A 6,000-nucleotide genomic window follows, 5' to 3' on the forward strand; every position below is an offset into this window, starting at 1 on the left:
GACCATTCCCATGCTGGGGAATGACCTCTCCTTACTTCCTGGTGTGGGATTGGTCTTGAATTAGACCAATCCCATACTAGGGAGGTGCAACACCCTCCCACACACACACTTCCAGGTGAGTGAGTGGTCTATATAAGGACCAATCCTGTACCTAGGAGTAAACTTTGAATTGAACTTGATTCAAAGTTTAGAGAGTTAGTGAATTTCAGTCAGGGGGAAATCTGGTTGCTTTTTCTTTAATAAATTTTTTAAAAGGATCAAACCGGTAGAGTTTTTCTTTTAGTATCTTCAGTTCTCAGTATAATATTTTACGATGACCATTGATAAACAGGAGCACGTGCAGATTAACACAACCCAAATTAGGAAAAGGCTTAAAATTCTGTTATATGAGGAAACATTGAGTGAACGGGAAATGTTTAGTTTGACAAAGAAGAGATGACATCACTCTTCTCAAATATTTAAAACATAGGATTACTCTTCTGTGTAATTTGAAAGGGCAGAATTAGGACCAGTGACTAGAAGTTGGAAAGAGGAAGATTTTGTCAATTAGTCAACAAGCAGTGTATGGGTGTTTAAGGAGAACTGGCAAGATTAAAATTTAGGGGAGACGGGGAGACTGAGGCAGGTAGAAATTAGTTTCTCTCTGCAAGGAGTATTATATTTTTTAGAGGTTTATTAAAGGATAAAGATTAAAGAATATACAAGTAAGAAACATGTGCCTAGGCCAGAGGCCTAGACAAAATAACCTCACATCACGCAAGAGACCGCCTGCTCCAAAACGGAAGTCCAAAAAGAGCCAAGAGAGAGAGAGCCAAAAGCCTTTGAATCAGCTTAAATACCTTCTCAATCTCGGCCCAGGTGAGATTACAAGGCATTCTGGGGAAGTGGAGCAAAGGCTTGTGGGGATTGTAGTCCTGTATTCGAGTCTATTTTTTACACATCTCTGGTGGGAGGGCTTGATGAGCCCTTTTCAGGACTGCTCATCTACCTTTGGTTCACCTACCTCTCACCTGTGGCTCCAGGAAATTGTAGTGGTCACACCCTGGTAAACCTGTCTCAGAAGATGGGCAAAGCCAGACTGTAGGTAAACAGTGGACCACAAACCCATTGGTGAGTTAAGAGAGTGTCTACTGAAAGTGTGTGCAGACTTCCCACTGGTGGAATGAGCAGATGACAAAACAATTTGTTCCAATAGCCATGAAGGTTCCTGAAGTAGACACTATGGAGCACTTAGAGCTTGGTCAGACATTGAAGATGCCAAGGTCATTCACTGCATTGCAGACTATCATCAGACATCCTGACTTTTGTCTTGCTACTGGACTTTGATTAAGTCTACAAGATAGAGTAAGACTAATGATTTTGTGCAACTCTATCTCACTTATATCCAGTTCATATGCAAGTCAAGACATCAACCCTTGATGTCATGAGTCCTCTTCAAAAACAACAAATAACCACTATGTACCAGGCATGATGCTGAGTCCTAGAGATACAAAAATAAATAAACAAATAAATAAGCAAATGAGCCAAAAACAACCACTGTTCTAAAGGAGCTAACATTCTAGTGAGGAAGACAATATGGAAACAACTGTGCACATACAGTCAACACATGCTAATATATCTTGACATGATATAATGATATATGTAAACTCACAAAAAAGACAATATGATTAAGAGAGGAATAGAAAGACTTCTTATAGAAGGCAGAATTTGAGCTGAGACTTGAAGGAAGCCAAGGAAACAGGAAATAGAGTTGAGGGGGGAGAGTTTAGAGTAGCAAAAACTTTAACAAAAGGTACTATACAAAAATCTAATTGTATATTTCATAAAATATTCAACTCCTCATCATTGGAAGTGTCCAAGAAGAAGTTCAATGAGTATCTGCCTTGAATGTTTTAGAGCGGTTCCTGTTCAGTTCAGGCTGTAGAGAAATGATCAGTGTAGGCTGTCTAGCCATACATTGGCCTCCACAAAAGGACCCCTGACAAGACAAGAAAAAAACCTCAGGTCTGGTTTATTACTTAGTCTCCATTTAATCAGGGCTTATTCTAAAAGCCAGGCTGGAAACCTCACTGGACAATGTCAGCAGGAGCAAAGGTATTGAAGACCCAAGGGAAAACTAGGCTCTGAGGCAATGTCTGAGGTCATTCCAAGGAATAGTTAAGAAAAGGTAAACAAAAGAAGATCATCAGCAAAAGTAGGTCTTTGGGCCAAAGCCAAGGTCAGAAAGAGAGACAGGGAGCTAGGAAATCTAGATAAATGGGCATTTTGATTGAGTGTTCTATGGCTAGGACAACAGCCATTCCATCCTTCCCCTTTTTCACTCTTTGGTTTTAAAAATTCCTTCATTTACTAGGATGACCTTTTGGTTCCTTTCCAGTTGCAAGACTCTATAATTCTAAATTTAAGCCCAGTATCCTTTCAACTCTAGGTTTCCTGTGATTTAACTAGCTAACAAAAGTAATATCAAATATAAGATTTTTAAAAGTCCTAACTACTGTTGTGTCTTATTTGATGTCTTAAAAAATGAATAACATTTTATAGAATCATAAAATCTCAGAGCTGATGGTGCTCTTAGAAGTGATTTATTATGATAATCAGCAAGAAAGTTGGGGAAGGGAAAGATATGGGAATAACTAAAAAAAAAATCTGCCCTAACTTCTCAGACATAGCCTTATATCAACCTAGGGATCGAGACTTTGGACAAAGAAAATGTCCCAGTTATTGAAAAAACAATAATAACAATTTCTAGGTCACACATACAGTAGAGCTAGTAGAATTTTAAATCATTGCCACTGATCCCCAGAAGCAGTATAGATAAGATTTTGGTTACCGTTTCCAAGTTTCTAGTATGTGATTTTATTAAGTCTCAAACATTTGGAAACTTTATAACAATTATGCATCTTCCAATGAAATTTTGAATAACAAAAATTTGACAATTATTTTATTTTGTCTAAAAGTTTAAAGAAAAATTCAGTGATCAACTATGGTAACACCCATTAAAAGTCTTTGGTACAAGTATTTTCCAACTACTTTCAATGATTATTTTACTGTAATATCCTGTTTTAGAAGCATTTTAATTTTTAAAATCATGATGAATCATTTTCTGAATATAGAAAGGAAAATAAAGCAAGCAAACAAAGTGGGTCTAGTCTTTATTTACTTTCATTAAATAAGTCAGAACTAGGTAAGAAAGCAAAATATGGCTTCTTTGCTACATAGTAAAATCAACTTTTCTTCAGGTTTTTAGTCACCATAGGTGACTTAACAAAGCATCAGACTTTACTAGTCAAGATCACATTTTACTTTGTAATTTTCATATCAGCCACCTACTTCAGATTCTCAAATTACAATTGCCTAGGTGTAGAAGAGAGAAATTGGGAAAGTCTGCAACAAGACAGGAATAGCTGGCACTGATGACCTGTCATTCAAAGGAGAGCATTCTGGTTTGGAAGGTGGCTGGGAGAAGCAGATGGAGGGAGACCAACTGAAATCTGGACTTTTTGACTTGGAAAGACAGAAGAGTTCCGATGTCTCTTGGCTTTTGGAGACTTAAGCGTGAAGGTTGTTTTTTGGTTTGGAAGAGAGAAGAAAGAAGAACAAAATTCCAGCTCTCTCTGATTTGCTCTGTTATGATAGTGACTGAACTTCCAGACCTATCAGTCATTTTCCAAATTGAACTATATTCTACCATCATTCAACCTAAGACTCATTCTAGTTTTAGGGAAATCCCATACCCTCTCTCCTTCCAATTTGATTTTTCTTTTCTTCCCCAATAAACCCCTTACTTAATTTAGAGAAGAGAAAGAGTATATCATTTGAGATATCATAAACTCACTCTTGAATTAATTAGAGACCAATAGGAGAATAAAAAGGAAAGGGGGAGGGAAGAAGGAAGGGTGAAGGGAGGAAGGAAGAAGATTAACAGCCCTAATCTTTAGCTATCATTTGCCATTCAAATAGTCCCTTATTACATAGGCTACAATATTTGTTGTGGTTTTTAAAAGTCAATTACAATTTTAGACTGCCAATAAGGTCTTATATGCCTTTGTACAAAGTCATAACCCCATTAGTAAGAAGCCTGGGAAATGCCTTGAGATTGAAAAGAAAGACACTAATAAATTTCTCACAATTTGTATAATATCTTTTTTCAAATGACAAGGTTAAGTAGTTCAACAGATATTAGTGAAAAAAATTCTCATCTAGCTGCATTGACTTAGAATCTGATCAATAAGCAGAAGTTATAAACTTCAGGATTTATCTCACAATCAATAAAAGCCAAAGCCTCCATTTCTCCCAGTTTAAGGGTCAATCTGGAAAGAAATAAGTAGCAAAGTAGCATTTATTCAAGAAGACTAGATGTCTTCATCTGCCTAAATTTTATCTGAAGTGGAAATCAAAAGAATTATAGAAACAACTCCCAAACTTTTAGATTGTTTTACCATCTCAAACATTTGAAAACTTCATGACCATTCTGCATCTTCAATGAGAGAAAAACAAAAAAACTTAGCAATTAAATTATTTTATTTTGTCTAAAAGTTTAGAGAAAATGCCTAGTCAAACTCTTAATATTACAGGTGAGAAAATGAAATTTAGGGATATCAGAAGACTTAAATACTTTCATTCAAGTAATATCAGAGAAGAGATTAGAACCCAAATTCCTTTACTCCAAACCATGTCTTCATTTCATGCATGATATCATCTTCCTCCAATACAATAAGACATAGATACTATATTTCTCTTCTGTGACTCACAAGGCTATGACATCTTTAACACTATCTAAAGCCCTTGGATTCTGCACGTATGTAATCAAAGTACGACATAACTTCTTGTTCCTTGGCTAGGGAATGAAGTTTACTTTGTTGAGATAGAAGCAAACTTTTCTCTAATCTCATTCGATTGTTTGTGCAAATGTTAGTGTTTTCCTCATAACAGTTAAAGTCAAGAAAAGTAGCCCTTAGCATTACTGAAACTACCATGCAAAAATTTACTACAATGTATATCTTGAAATTCAAAGGTTCACTGTTACATTAAGGAACTGAAAGGAATGAAAAATTAAGAATTCTATCATAGCATTCTTATAAATACATGTAAAACGTTGTCTTGAATCTCCTTCATCTAATAGAATAGATGTAGGTATCATTAGAGATAGATATACACACATATATTCAAAGTGTGTCCATAAACATTAAATTTCACCTTATAGATGAGGGGGGAAAGGAAACCCTTCTGTTTTTGTATTACAATACTGGGCATAGCTATTAGGTTACTCCACTATGATAGTTGCCAGAGGAAAAAATATTGCTTCCTTCACTTTATGGCCCTGGTAAGTTTTCTGGGGATATAGCCAAAAAATAAAAGCCAGATGGCTTTAAAGGAGATGTTGCTGATTAATCTACTGTTGTTTGGTCACCCTGAGAGAAATGCTTTCACAACTGGTCAACATAGCAACGTCCAAGAAGCCTCTTTTCACGATGGATCTTACGTGTCTCAAACCCCATGACTTTAGTTACGGTGGCAGGGAATTTCCTTGATCCAGTTTCAGAGTTCCACACAAAAACCAACTCTTTGGAAGATAAACAGAGTAGTTACAGACATAAGAGTATCCACAGTACTTTTTTTTAGTTAATTTAACAAGATCGGTTCCTAATATTGAACAACCTAAGCAATGAGAAACTTAAAAAGTCTTCTCTTCCAATCTTCAACAAGTTACTTCAAGGAGCCTCAGTTTATCTTAGACTCTTCTTTCAGTGAGCCTCAGTCTATCTTAGACTCTTCTTTCAGCCTTAGCCATTTGCATGAGGGAGATAAGAAGTAATGGTTAACATTCACAAATTCTCATCATTTAACTAGTTAGTGCAAAACCACTGTCGGAAGTTAGAATTCCTAGAAAATTAAATGTTGAAACAACTGGAACAAAACTGTGATTATTGCAGCAGAGTTTTGAAATGTGAGCTAACAACTATGATATGATTCTACTGAATATATAAAAATATAACATTT

Source organism: Monodelphis domestica, chromosome 2, assembly GCF_027887165.1.
Source record: "Monodelphis domestica isolate mMonDom1 chromosome 2, mMonDom1.pri, whole genome shotgun sequence".
Classification (NCBI taxonomy): Eukaryota; Metazoa; Chordata; class Mammalia; order Didelphimorphia; family Didelphidae; genus Monodelphis; species Monodelphis domestica.